General features: G+C 43.9%; 1 long non-coding RNA gene across 1 annotated transcript; it reads right to left on the bottom strand.

Annotated features, from left to right (window-relative positions):
* Window positions 1-11,311: 11,311 nt before the first annotated feature.
* LOC138667317 (uncharacterized) lies at window positions 11,312-12,191 on the bottom strand. Its single transcript, XR_011318708.1, has 3 exons — window positions 12,130-12,191; window positions 11,501-11,555; window positions 11,312-11,399 (listed from the first exon to the last, which is right to left on the bottom strand). It is a non-coding gene; the product is annotated as an uncharacterized lncRNA (long non-coding RNA).
* Window positions 12,192-15,943: the final 3,752 nt, after the last annotated feature.

The raw sequence follows: 15,943 nt of genomic DNA, 5'->3' as shown, positions 1-15,943 counted from the left end.
CTGCTGTGACAATTCAGAGGGCGCGATGACGCGCTTAATGCGCGCCGGCGCCGCCCTCTGACTTACCAGTCACAGGCAGAGGAGCCGGAGTGTGTCTTCAAGAAAATGGCACCGGAAAGCGCAGACTGCGCAGGCGCCGATTCCTGCTGCCGGAATCGGCGCCTGCGCAGTCCGCGCTTTCCGGCGCCATTTTCTTGAAGACACACTCCGGCTCCACTGCAGGTGTGTCTTCAAGAAAATGGCGCCGGAAAGCGCGGACTGCGCAGGCGCCGATTCCTGCTGCCGGAATTGGCACCTGCGCAGTCCGCGCTTTCCGACGCCATTTTCTTGAAGACACACCTGCAGTGGAGTCGGACGATAGGTGAGTATGGTATTTTTTTTTTTTATATGGCAGCAGCATACAGGGGCATACACACTGGAGCGTCTTATGGGGGGCATATAATACAATGGTGGCGCAGGATGGGAGCAGCACATGACAGAACGGGGGCAGGATGGCAGCAGCACATGACAGAACGGGCGCAGAATGGCAGCAGCACAAGACAGAACGGGCGCAGGATGGCAGCAGCACATGACAGAACGGGCGCAGGATGGCAGCAGCACATGACAGAACGGGCGCAGGATGGGAGCAGCACATGACAGAATGGACGCAGGATGGAGCAGCACATGACAGGATGGGGGCGCAGGATGGGAGCAGCACATGACAGAACGGGTGCAGGATGGGTGCAGCGCATGACAGAACAGGGGAGCAGGATGGGTGCAGCACATGACAGGATGGGAGCAGCAAATGACAGAATGGAGGCGCAGGATGGGAGCAGCACAAGACAGAACGGGCGCAGGATGGCAGCAGCACATGAGAGAACAGGCGCAGGATGGCAGCAGCACATGACAGAACGGGCGCAGGATGGCAGCAGCACATGACAGAACGGGCGCAGGATGGCAGCAGCACATGACAGAACGGGCGCAGGATGGCAGCAGCACATGACAGAACGGGCGCAGGATGGCAGCAGCACATGACAGAACGGGCGCAGGATGGCAGCAGCACATGACAGAACGGGCGCAGGATGGCAGCAGCACATGACAGAACGGGCGCAGGATGGGAGCAGCACATGACAGAATGGGCGCAGGATGGGAGCAGCACATGACAGAACAGGGGAGCAGGATGGGAGCAGCACATGACAGAACGGGGGCGCAGGATGGGAGCAGCACATGACAGAACGGGGGCGCAGGATGGCAGCAGCACATGACAGAACGGGCGCAGGATGGGAGCAGCACATGACAGAACGGGCGCAGGATGGGAGCAGCACATGACAGAACAGGGGAGCAGGATGGGAGCAGCACATGACAGAACAGGGGAGCAGGATGGGAGCAGCACATGACAGAACGGGGGCGCAGGATGGGAGCAGCACATGACAGAACGGGGGCGCAGGATGGGAGCAGCACATGACAGGATGGGAGCAGCAAATGACAGAATGGAGGCGCAGGATGGGAGCAGCACATGACAGAACGGGGGCGCAGGATGGGAGCAGCACATGACAGAACGGGGGCGCAGGATGGGAGCAGCACATGACAGGATGGGGACGCAGGATGGAGCAGCATATGACAGGATGGGGATGCAGGATGGAGCAGCACATACCAGGATGGAGACCATATACCAATATAAATGCTCGCCACCCGGGAGTAGAATGGGTTCAATAGCTAGTAGAAATATACACAAAAATGATACCCACATAGCATATCACACCATCACACCTATGGATATGTTTGATGTATACTTAGGAAACCTATCCTGGCTTGTAATCCAAAATTGAGCTCAGACATACTGTGCACAGCGAATAAGCAATAAAAACATATTTTGCAACTATATAGATCAAATGTTGTGTGAGCCTAGAATCTGAATGGAATTTTTTTTGTTATTTACATTCCTTTGACATGACCTTGTTCCGCACCACAGCATTCATAACACATGAAGTTTTATCTCTGATTGTCTCCTCCGTCCTTCTCACCTGTTCCCTAGAGCTGTAGGGTTAAAACTTGACTCACGCCCAAATGAAGAAGTGAACATTTTTGGAAGTGCATTTAAACAGCAAGGTGGATTGCTGTTGAGGGGAACTAGAGAAAAAAAATCTACAAATCTTCAGCTTAGCGAGTGTGAGCGAGCTGAGTGTGACCTGAGCGTAAGTGTGAACGGCGGTAAGTGTGACTTGTGATTCAGTGACTTTGGATTCAGGGAGTTTCCAAGGGAGGAATTGCTGTCTGTTTTTTATTAATACTTTGTATTCATATTTTATTTAACATTTCTGTGTGGTGCAATCCCCATTAGGAAATGTGCTCCACTATTGCTAATGCCATCCAGTGCACGTCTTGCCACATGTATGCAATCCTTGATCAGCCGGTCGAGGGTGCACACTGCTGTGCGAGATGTGAGCATGTTGTGCATTTGGAAACCCAGATTCTAAATCTGAATCTAAATGTGCAGCTGGCAACACTGAGATCCATTGACAACATGGAAAGGAGTCTTCTGCTCACTGAGCAGACGCTCAGTAGTGTATAATAGCCATGATCCGTCAATCTCAATCTGACAGGTGCCCCGCCCCTATCAAAGTGTATCAAAGTGTGTAACCCCTCCCCTCCTCCTGTCAGCCAGCTGTCCCTGAGGCTGGCTGATTTCCCCCTTTTGATATCATTTGATATACTTTAATTTGTTGCAGTTTGATATTATTCACGTATTTGTTTTATATTTTTATACGTAGCTCGAGTTTGATTCTGTAAGCTGTATTTTATTCACAGTGTATCCATATAGTTCAGAACTTATAACACACCAAAGCTGTTTATTTGTGTCTCTACACGTATTTGTTTTATATTTTTATACGTAGCTCGAGTTTGATTCTGTTAGCTGTGTTTTATTCATAGTGTATCCATATAGTTCAGAACTTAAAGCTGTTTATTTGTGGCTCTACTGAACACTAGTACTAAATGGTGAACATTAACTAAATGTTTATTTTCACAAACAGAAAATCTGCTGTGGGTCAGAGGTTTATAACACCTAGGCCAATTGTTGTTGTATTTGCTTTCCCAATAAATGCTTATTTACACAAACCGAAAAGACAGATTTTCTGTTTGTACCTGTATTGTACCTGAAGGTTATGTAGGGTTATCTGCGGGTCATGTGCCCAGGCATTGTGTATTATTTATGTTTTTATAACGCAGAATGTTTGATATTTGCTTTCTCTTTTTTGTGTCTGTAGATGTCATCTGAGAAGTTATTTGTGTTTCTACTGAGCATTAACTAAATTGGGGTCAGCTGTGTTATCTGAGGGTCAGATATTTTTGGACAAATTCATGCTGTTTGGTGATCTTTGTGAAGCAGAACTTTGTTTTATAACACATTTGTGCCTGTAGATGTTATCTGTGGGTCATCGGTGTTATCTGCGGGTCAGCTGCCTGGAGGTGTTATGGTATATAATTATATCCTAGGATCTGTACGACTACATACAGCGTGTTATGTTCATTAAAATGTTTTATTGTCGTTTGTGCCTATATATATATATATATATATATATATATATATATATATATATATATATATATATATATATATATAATATGACCCAATGTTACAACACAAGTAAGAAGCGGTGTGTTTTATACGAATATAAACCAAAGACACGATATTGTAAAAAATTTAAAAAGCTTTATTTCTCACAATAAAACAACATCTCAAAGACATTTCAATACTATAAAAAATTCTTACAGAATATAAAAAGTAAAAACATTAAATAGTACAATGAACAATTACACTTCTTACAAAATAATTAATATAGCGTTACAAGACGAGTACAGCATTTATCTAGTACATTCTTTACATCGTGAGCCACATGGTTTGTAGCATCGGTAGAGACCTTTTTTTAGGTAGCAAAGTTCCACGTGTGGTACCTAATGACGGGGAATGTAAAGATTGAATTGTACGGGGCGCCGCCGCTAACTTCAGCGGTGTAGATACAGAGCGTGTCTCACTGTTGGTAATTTTTAATTCATCTAAAAGCTTCCTAGTAGCGGGGTTACCCACAACTGTAGACGGCATATTTAGCTCAGCCATAGCCTGCATAAATGAATCCCAACCCGGCGGTAAATTTCTACTGTTCAGAGCATGGCTCTGCGTTGTACTACGTACCAAATCCAGTAAGTTAGACCCGGGTATTACGGATCCTTTGAAAATAAATTCAGCATTATTATTCCATGCTGTGACATTTTTATTCTGCAGCAGCCTGTTTAGTAAAAATTCAGCATTCTTTTTATATCTTTGGTTTATATGTCCGACAATTTCAGCGATCTCATGATTTTTATCAGAGTTGGTATTTGGCAATTGCTGCTGACCAGGATCAGGAGGGCTAACGAGTTTCAAAGCCATTACTTCTTTTGAGCTGTGCCTCGTATGTACCAAGTAGCGTTGTAGCACAGAGCTATACATTTTAATTTTCACATCATCGGGAATGTCACGACGCTGTAAAATGTCACTAATTTCACCATCAAGGCGTCGAATAACACTGTCGCGTATGTTACCTGTAGTACAGGGTCTTAGTTTGTCTAGCTCCTGTTTGGGGACTAGATACATTTTCGTTGCATGCTCCATTATCTTCCGGCGATCAGGCTTGTTATTATTGGAATTGCAAAAGCTAAAAGAGGGCCGATAAACCCGCCGGCCTGTTTTAGTAGGCGCTTCTTTTTCTTTATGGGCTGAGATCTGTCGCTCAGGGTTCTTATAGCTTTACGCCATTTCTTTAATATACCTTTTTGGCGCTCTTTCAGCGGAATCCTGCCTTTTAAGATATTTAAAGCAATCTCGCCTATGGCTGTAATTAAATCATTGCTTGCATCGCGCAAAATAGACTTTCTGACAGCGGGGGTTGCTTTCACTAGGGTTTTTAAGAGAGCCCAGTTACGCCGGAGCCTCTCAGACATCTTTACAGCACAACGCACACAGCGTAGAATGTCTGATACCGGGTAAAATTCACTTTTTAGAAGTGTTTTTCTTTTGAACATAGACAGCGGGCAACGCGGGTGGAAACAACCCAGTCCTTAAACGCAGATCCTCAGGCGTATTAGCTCGCAAATCTACAAGCAAATACCCGTAAGGCTCCCGCGTGGCATCCTCAAAAGCTTCTAGGAAAAAACGTGTTTTTCCGGGATACATCTGACGAGCTAGAGTTAAAATTTGTAATTTATCTCGGGGGTTATTAAAAAGCACCATGTACTTTGTGTTTAAATTTATCGTACGGCTTTTCTTACCCTGACAAAATATGTTTTGCACCAGGTAGAAAATGCTGAGATTTCTGTGGTGCACATACTTGGTAAAGGCTTTTTCTATCTCACAATTCTCACTAGCACTCTCCATGAGATCATCAACAATCGCCAAATTCACCTTCTCCGGTGGGAATAATTCGTCATCTATGAATGTATTAGGCAGACCCTCCACAAATCTGGCGTGGGGAAAAGAGAGAGAGATTTCATCATATAGTTTTTGCCAACACGAATAAAACCATACAATATTATCAGGTTTCTGAGAAAAATTAGCTTCAATATTATATAGCAGCTGTTTTACAAAATAGCTCTTTCCAGAATTAGACGGGCCTGCTAGAATGCAAGAGAATGGGTGCTGCAGACGCGTATCCATCACAATACTCGACTAATATCCAAAAGGTAATGTTGTGAAATCGGCTAATAGTCGCCGCTTTGTATAAACGCACTTTTGTGTTTTGCGTAATGGCCTTGTTTCAATATCCCAGTACTTTTTATTTCTCACAATGGACGCCTGCTGTACGACAATACGTTTCTGAGTTTCTGCGGCAGAATTGCGCGGGTAGTCCAGAACTAGATCTTTCAGACTGTTGAAATTAATAGATTGAGAGTTACCAACATTTAGTGTTATCCCCTTAACTTTTAAGACAGTTTTACCGGTGTTGAGTTTGTAGCCGTAAGTTTTGGGGCCCGCGGATACAAATTCTGTGATGTGTGTACCATCGGGTATTTCACTGGTCAGCTCCCCCAGGTAATCGCCTAAAGGCGGTTGCCACTCACCATCTCTCTGTACAAAAATAACTGTGTCTGTGTCGTGATAAAGGCACCTCTCCTGCAGCCGGTCCAGCAGCGAATAGAGCTCTAACCGAGCATACGCTGTTGTAAAACACGCTATAAAAATGTTTGTGTTTTTGTTGAGTGTGTGGTGGCCTTTTGCATATTTCCAGTTAACGGTTGCGGTGTCATCATCAAGGAAGTGTAACATCGAAATGTTATAGTAAGGCAGGAACAAACTTACTTAAAAAGCTCATCTGGATCCCTAACAATGCTGGTACATGATAGATTAGATCTCTGGGCAAACTTTCCCCATAAAGAATTTAAGAAAAGCTTGGAGATCTGTCGCTTAGCAGGATTGACAGCTATATTTTCAGGCCGTAATTGGACACCTTCTTTTTCAAGAAAAGAGTCAATGTACTGCCGTTTCTTGGCGTCATCAGTGCACCAGCTAGGATAACCAGAGGCTTCCTGCTTATCCCTAAGATGTAATTTAATGTAAGGCGCAAACAGATCATCAGTGGTTTTAGGAAAATGCCATATTTCATAGATGTGAGCGATCCGATACCCTTTTTCTATAGCCATCTCGAGCTCTATAGTGCACCAGGTGCCTGTCAGCGCCCGTTCTTCATCACTGTGGGCACAAATATCTGCCTGGGAATTTGCAGCGCATGTGTAGCAAAGGGGAAACATTAATTTTTTGTTGAGTTTTACCGGTAGAACTGGAAAAAATAAATCTCTCGGCGGGTAGACCTTGACTCTAGCAATACCAAAGTATTTTTTAATGAATCCAAAATTGTCGTAGATGATGTCTGGATGGCCTACAGGGTATGTTTTAGTTTTGTTTACAAAGGGGTACAGACTGGTGAAATCGTAGTAATGTAAAGTCTCCCCTTCTTCCAGATGGTGATAGAGCTTAATGGCGTTAGTTCGCCCACCATAAAGCGCATCACGGGGGTCTAAAGGAACGGGGAATTCCATCTGGCGGAGAAATGCTTGAAGGTTAGAATCATTTTCAATCATTTCATTCCACTCATGCTCCCACATCAGTCTTACTGTGTACCCGCAGCACTGTAAGTAACGCTTTTTAGCTAAAAAGGTGTAATATAACTGACCGTAGGACGTACTTGTGACCTTATTCGTGTCATTTTCATTATAGCACACGGGGCATCCGTGGTAAAAACACCCCTGAAATTCAAAGGCTGTGTGCTGGCCGCTAACATAGGCATAACCATCTAGAAAATACTTCCCGACCTGTTTTCACCGCCTCTCAAAGCGTGCTGTATGTCGATGTTCTCAGAGTGGGCTACATACATGAGCCACTGTATAGCGGGTGTCGAGTAGCGCTTTTTTGCCTTGTGATAATTATCACCAGGTAAAATGGCGATTGTCTTTTTTGGAATAAATTTAAACCGGTACATTGTCATACACACCGAGGCCAGGGTGATGAGCTGAAAAGGATCAACACACCTGCTCACTACAATCCTTTGCTTTTGACGCTTACAGTATTTTTTAACATTTTTCTGCGTCATCTGCATAATACGCTCTCTATAGATCGCGCAGGCGTGTCTCAAAATTTCAACATCTTGTTTGCAATAAGATTTTAGCTCGGCCTTGAAGTCAAAAGTTGTATTTACCTGTGTCTCATACCACTCCAGGAACTCTACCTTCTCACCAGGTGACATGTACTCCACCCCATAATATTTTACATCAGGTATGGGACCTACATAGTTTTGGTTTTCTCGGGTATTGAAAAAGTGTGGAAAATGCCCTTTGCCTCCTGAAAAGCCCATGGCCTGTGGTAATTTACTGAGTTTCATGGGGATAAAATTTAGAGAGTCTATGAACCTTATAGACAAATCGGGTAGCGACACACACAAGAGACGGCCACCTTGGGTTATCAACTGTACTTGTAGTTTTTCAGAAATCAGTTCCTTAACAATAAAGTATGCCTCGTATCTTCCACCATTGTGGGCAATAAATGTATGATCTGAAAATTTACCGCTTGTAAAGAACTGTACAAAGTCATGTGTACAGGTATCACCCTCAAACTCCCAGGAGGGGTGGCCATACAGCGTTGTAGCATAAATGTAATTCGGGATGTGCATGCCTGTCTCCTGCATACATTCAAAATCATAAAAGATATAGCAATCTGACTCATCCTGTGCTACATACTTCCGCATGTAACAAAGATGGGCATCGAATTTATTTATATGTCTGCGACATACAGGACAGCGCAAACCATTACATTTATGCTCTGTTTCGCTATTTCTGGGGACAAAACGGTTGCATTTATCACAAAATGTTTTAAGTCTGCAGAATGCTGGGTGGCCTAATCCCAATTGTTTGTGATAATCTAGGCACTCGCTCGAGCGGCAATAAACTCTGCAAACAGGACATCTGGGCTGTTGGTCGGCACCGCTTTCTACGCAATTCTCTCTCTGACAGGCTTTACAAAAATACTGACAGGAATGATTGTTTTTGTGGTGAAACACTGAATTGCAGAGCTCACAAAAGTACTTAGCGCCGATAAAACCCTTCATATTTTTGATACCGTAGTAGTGATTATCATGGAACAATATGAATACGGTTTTGCCATTAGCTGTATTACCACTCTCAAAGTAACGCCAATCGCCCTGACTATAGTACAGTACTTTAATGGTGACCCCCAAATATTTTTCAAATGCAGGGATGTCGCTAAAACTCACTAATTGATCATCAGGGATGCCCAGTGCTGCGTGTATGTTTTTAGAGCGGTTCAGTAAAACACCATCAGTGACATCCGTGTCGTCCATCAGGGCGCACACACTAGCAGCCAAACACAGATTTGTCGTGTAATTGTTAAAATCATACAGCCATTGTCTCTTTTGTTTAATGATCTGACTGCTCGCTATAGATTTCAAGCGCCTTTTTACACCACCGCGTCGGTTTTTAATGATGGTGACGACTAGCTTTAGCGAATTGGATGCTATGCATTCACTGTTACTTTGAAGTGCGCGGGCAACAGCATTTAAAAAAGATTCGGAATTAAAATCTTCACGGGTTTGTTTTGTAGTGAAAATAGGGTCTAAAGTATCGCCGGCATCAAACCTTAACTGTACAAAGTCGCCAGGTTCAATGTCCCTGATGATTCTATCCAGTAATGCCTGAATGCCTTCATGAACAATATTCAAGCCCTCTTCAAATGATCGTACACGCTCCAAATTTACAAATCTAAAATGATCTGTATGTATATGGCCGTTGAAATTGCGGAGGGCCCTTTCATGATGATGGATGTGTTGCAAAAATACTGTATGATCGGGGCGTCGCACATTACCAGCAGCGTCAGCGTCTGAGGCTTGTGAATTTTGTGCAGATGCATGTGCGGCATCTGCAGAGCTGCCTGGGCTATGTGAGTGCTGTTCTGGCTCTTGTGACGACGGCAGGGGTGTCTGTAGAGGCACTGCAGGACACATGCCACCACGACGCCTCCTAGAGCATAGCGCCCGTCTAGCGCTGACCAACAATTTTAGAGCCCTCTTTATAACTCTAGCCCTATTATACCTCTGTAGTGTTAGTTTAGGTGATTTATGCATGCCGTAGCCGACCATATCTAGTCATAATGGGGTCGCTGTAGTTGTTATCTCGCCATCCAGCAGCAGGCTCCGGAGTGCGTATAGTTCGGCCTTATTAGCCTGTGTTGGGCTTTGTGTTGATAATAATTTTTAAAAAGTATCACAAAAAAACATTATTTTGGGGGCCCATAGTTTGTAGCGTAAGTAGCGGACGAAGTGTTCCTGAAACACAAGCATTTCAGCGGGGCCCCAGCTGCGGGATTCATGCGGCAGATCTGTAGCTGGCGCATGAATCCTTGGCTTTTTACACACCTTAAGCTCTTTACACACCTTAACATCAGCCGGTAGCGCCCTCTTTGGCCGTTTCTTAACATTAACAGAGTTAGATACACAGACATGAGATGGGCCGCCCAAATTAGAGGCTCCTGAGGGACCGGGCCCAGAGGCATTAGTAGGTACAGTTAGACATGTCGCTTTCGGATGCATAGTGTGGGACATACGTATAATGAGCGGTTCTACGGATGGTTGCTTACCATCAGCGAGCTGATCAATCTCGCGATCATACTCTTCACGAGTCATCGTGGCTGTGGCACCCACGGCGCAGGATGTGGTTGGTGGCTCTGTAATATGCTTTGTTTTTCGCTTATGTTTTCGGGGTGCCTCGACCACTTCTGGATATAGTAGCGCGGGGTCATTCACACGGTTGGTCGATGGCTGTTCGGTACTTGAATGGAGTATTTCACGATGGTACGCCGGTACAGTGTTTCCTGCGTCCTGCACCACGCAGATCGATGATAGCGGAGATGTTCTAACAGCTCCATTAGCCGTCTGTATCGCCGTCCACACTGGTGCTGCGCCATTCTCGGTGATCTGTAGCGGCTGTAGAGGTGCTGGAGGTGTTTTTCTCATGACTTTGCGCTTAGCTGTAGGAAAGATTATACATGTGTCAGATATGTGTGAGACCGCCGCAGGTCGCTGCGCGTAGCTGCATGAAAGATTATACATGTGTCAGATATGTGTGTGCCCTGGATCTCAATGGTGAAGCACGTGTATCATTGATTGTACAGAGACTGTGCATGTATACCAAAATATACACTTACGGGCTAGCGATGTGTGGTGAATGATTGCCGTGGCGTCTTCTGTAGCTTCTGCAAGGCTCTCCATTAGCTCCGGTATATTCTCTTTTGTGAAAATTCTTCTAGGCTTCAGTTTACAAGCTATAAATAAAGATATAGGCCTTAGTAGAGGCGTGGTGGATTTTCTCAGAGCTGTTGTGCAAAAACTTTTCACACGATTACCTTTCCCTTTCTTGACCTCTGGTCCGAGCTGTTTTTTAGGGGCTCTAGAAACAGGGCTATTTCTCGGCGTGGGGTTCTGGTACATCAGTTCCTCAACAGGCAGCTGATTGTGTTCCGTGGTGGTTGGTTCTGGAAACATGTCGACATCTGTAAAGAATTAATATATATATTTACACGTCTAAATACTTAAAAGCTATATACACACACACACATACATACACGCAGACACACAACGCACCTATGATGTCCTGAGTCAAATCCCACACAGCAGTGGCACCTGCATTAGTGTTACTATACTCAGCTCCAGGTGTATCACACTTCAGAGTAGGCACGCTGAAGCCGTTTAAAAAATCATCGCTGAAGTTGCTGATAAATTCATCTACAGCATCGGGGGTGTTCCTGGTAAATTCATCTACAGCATCGGGGGTGTTCCTGGTAAATTCATCTAGATTATCGGGGAGGGCCCTGATTAATTCATCTTAAACAAGAAAGAATAAACAATATAAAGATAATATATAAAACAATCCTTACTTAGAATGGGCCGCTAACAGATACATGTATATAAATCTTGAAACATACCTATTACAGAATCCTCAGCTTGGCTGGAAAAAGCCGAAAAATTTTGGGATTCCATCTAAAATAAATTATCTGTGTAAATTTTTTGTGCAATCTATATTAACCACACACCACCACTCGTCAAACTCATTTATATACCCCAACAAATAAAACTGCGGCCCGTGTATAAATATTCTTATACTAAGCAAATCATGGGTAATACGGCTAAGTCTTTCTATATTATACAGCGCCACTAAATATGGTTTATGCGGTAAAACTATATTATACAGCCCCACTAAATATACCGCTACTGTATAAATATGACTATAAATATGTCTATGTTAAACAAAACACAGGTAGTAAGTAAGCGCTGCATGCGCTAGTTAGGGCGCATTAACAGTTATTAACTACTGTATTACATAAATTATGTTATAATAGCTGTCCGCGGCTAAGTCTTTCTATATTAATTATGGACCACAGAATATGGTTTATGCAGTAAAACTATATTATACAACGATACTAAATATGCAGCTAGCCTCCAGTATAACACTAACTTATTAAACAAATAACACCCTTAATTATGGTTTTAGAGATGCATAGTTAAATATAATTAAGCATTTGCGAATAATAAGACAACTGTCTTATATACTTACATTTAGAATAGCTCTGCTTTTTAGTCTAGTCGGACTTCTGGTGAATGTCTGATGTACTTAGTGGTCCAGCCAGCTGTATTTATGCTGAGTGTCAGAAATCAGCTCACCTGTTAACACCCAGAAACACACCCAGTTACGCCCCATCACATGCCTTCTGTTAACACCCAGAACACAACCATACATGCAATTAATGCATGCATTAACTCACGCATGATATTGCCGGATTAAAACAGGAATTTTTATACAGCTGAATTTCTGAAAGAAGCAGACTTTTGATTAACGAGCCACAATCATTTTAATCAATCATGACGTCTAAATCATATGATGCCATATTAGAAAAACAATATTTTACAAGCCAGGCACCCGGATCATTCTCGGGTATTGACAAATTATTTAGATCTGCAAGAGCGCGCGGAATAAAGAAATCTGTATGTTCTCATACACTTTATGCAGTATTAGCCCTCTGTGTCTGTACTGCTACATACTTAGGCAGGTAACTGGTTCATGCAGCTTTACATGAACACCTGAGCCTTACACTATAGCTGGTCTGAATAACTAAAGCAATTGTTACCATCCACCTCTCGTGTCTCCCCTTTTCCCCATAGTTTGTAAGCTTGCGAGCAGGGCCCTCACTCCTCCTGGTATCTGTTTTGAACTGTATTTCTGTTATGCTGTAATGTTTATTGTCTGTACAAGTCCCCTCTATAATTTGTAAAGCGCTGCGGAATATGTTGGCGCTATATAAATAAAATTATTATTATTATTATATTATTGCTTGGTTGAATAAGCAAGACACCTACACGCTACACAAACCTGCTAGAAAACGCTTTTTGACAAATAAAATTTACGTCTCGGCCATTGATGCGCAGTGGCAGGCGGATCTCGTAAGTTTAATTGACTATTCAAGGGAAAATGATAATGTCAAATACATCCTGACGGTGATTGATGTTCTATCGAGATACGCATGGTGCGTTGCCTTGACAAACAAGACAGGCGCTAGTGTCGCCAGATCGTTCGAATTAATATTTCAAAATGATAAGCGCATACCGAAGAAACTGCAGACGGATCGCGGCAAAGAATTTATAAATTCATCACTCAAGCAGCTATGTAATACGTACAATATTCATCACTTTTTTACAAACAATGATGTAAAAGCCGCTATGGTCGAGCGTTTTAATCGCACATTAAAAACCCGTATGTGGCGCTATCTTACGCATCATAATACCTTTAGGTATATTGATATTTTACCGGATTTGCTGCATAGCTACAACCATACGTACCACTCAACGATCCGCTGTAGTCCCGCGTCTGTGTCAGAGAGAAACGTGATGCAAATCTGGCGCAATATTTACAGTTCTACTATTACTAATAAACCGATTAAACCGTCTTTAACGGTTGGCTCTCATGTCAGAATATCGCGCTATAAGTCGCCCTTCTGTAAGGGCTATGAGAAGACGTACAGCGAAGAGATTTTTTTAATTACCGCCGTCTCCAATAAATTTCATAAACCCCTTTATAAAATCAGTGATTTAGCCGGGGAGGCTGTAGAGGGGTCATTTTATAAGGAAGAGCTGCAAAAAATACCTATGGATGAGGATCGTCTCTACAGAGTAGAAAAAATTTTGAGAAAAAAACGTGTCAGGGGTGTGAGTCACTGCTTTGTCAAATGGCTGGGCTACCCCGAAAAATTCAATAGTTGGATCCCGGCCTCGGAGTTGACAGATATATAACAATGGAAGCGGGCTCATTTTTCGTGACATTACCCAGTAATTCGTCAATTAAAATCTACCCTGAAAACACAATATCGGACTACAATACCAAGTTAGCGCGGGCCATTCATCTTTCAGCAGATTATGAGGTGGTGTTAACGGAAATACAGTACCCCCATACGTGGAACACGTTTGATGCTTTTGAAGGGAGCTTCTACGCGGCTAAACACGGCGAACCGTTAGTACAGTATCACATAAAATCAGGATTTTACTCGTCCATTCCTAAGCTAGTTGGCGCGGTCAATGCCCGAATAGAAGCACTGTATTTATCTACGCCTGCCTACAGAATACGGTATGATGAGCTACGCCGCGAGGTGATCCTGCCCGACCCATCCCCTATACAATTTGCTCTGGGTACTAAGCTAAAATTTATTTTTGGACTGCAGACCGTCGATGACTCCCGCGTTGCTTTAATGCCGTGGAATCGCCGCTTTTACCCCGATTCAAAGGCTGGTTTTTATTCGCTTTTTGTATACACTGATATAATTCAACATCAACTTGTAGGTGACAGTTATGTTCAACTGCTACGAACCGTAGAAGTTAGCGGCGATGATAATGATATTGTCACGGTGCGCTACTCACGGCCCGATTACATACCGCTGTGCAAGCAACACTTTGACTCCATAAACATTACAGTCATGTCGGACCAGGGCACGCCGGTTAAATTCAGATACGGAAAGTGTATAGTGCGATTACATTTTAGACCTCGTCAGCATTGACACGATAAAATGCTGTCTCAAAGGGTGTATGGAGATCCTGCTGTTTATGCCCGCTACTATAGTGCCCAGTCGGGGCACGGGCTAGAGGGATTCCGCGGGAGCGAGTACATGTATGGCTCTGGCCTGGCAGGGCTATTTAAAGGCTTATTTCGTCGCGCCGTTCCGCTTTTCAGAAAAGGCTTAGAATTAGTAAAACCACACGTTCGGACGGCTGCCCGGAACATCGCTGCAGATGCCGTGACATCAGCATCGACGGCCCTTATGAGAAGGATAAATACACCAACCCAGCAAGACGGCTCTGGGATAATCTATGTCGCTAAAAAAGACCAAAAAAGAAAGCGGTGCGTTTGCCCTCCTTTACCGCCGATGCTCATGAATAAAACTACATCCAAGAGACGCCCCCGTCAGAAATGAGTAAGACGCTCTGCGGACGACATCTTCTAATCAGTTATCATGGCTTTCCTGCATGACGCTTCTGTAGAGTGCGCAAAATCTGAACTGGATATTTTTGCCGTACCACCGACTCAAACAAGTATCGAGAAATCTCTATTTGTAGAAGTACAGCCGGTTGCTGCTCTGTCAGACAATGGACCGTTGGAGTTTTACATATCTGGCAGCGGTGATTATTATTATGATCTGAACAACACGCTGCTGTACATAAGCTGTCGCATCGTGAAGCAGGATAATACGGCCATCGCCAATGGTGCGCGTGTGGCGCTCATAAACTACCCTCTAGCCACTCTTTTTAACCAGGTCGATATTACTCTGGGAGACCGACTTATCTCACGATCGGACAATCTCTACAGCTATAGAGCGTACATAGAGACCCTTTTAAATTACAGTTCACAGACGCTTGCATCACAATTTACAGCCGGTTTGTTCTATAAAGACACTGCGGGGCATCATAATGACAGGCGCCTGGATGGCGCAAATGCTGGATTTATCAAAAGAGCCAGTGCCGCTTCTTGCTCAAAACCCATCGATCTTTTGGGGCCCATTTTTGGGGATATATTTAACCAGCCAAAGTTAATATTGAACGGTCTTGACCTTAAGGTTAAGCTGTCAAGAAATAAGGATACTTTCTGCCTCATGTCCGCAGAAGCCGAGCCGCTGAAGGTACAAATCTCGCAGGCGGCTCTCTATGTGAAAAGAGTGCAGGTATCACTGGCTGTCCGAATCGGCCACAGCCAGGCCCTCCTAGCCGCAACAGCCAAGTACGCTATTGACCGAACATGACTGAAAGTGTACAGCATCGCCGCAGGGACACGGATCACGAACCACGAGAACCTCTTCCTAGGACAGATACCAAAAACTGTTATATTGGGG

The sequence above is a fragment of the Ranitomeya imitator genome, chromosome 2 (assembly GCF_032444005.1).
Source record: "Ranitomeya imitator isolate aRanImi1 chromosome 2, aRanImi1.pri, whole genome shotgun sequence".
Lineage (NCBI taxonomy): Eukaryota > Metazoa > Chordata > Amphibia > Anura > Dendrobatidae > Ranitomeya > Ranitomeya imitator.
Note: the sequence above shows the minus strand (reverse complement) of the source record. Positions and strands in the feature narration are given on the sequence as shown.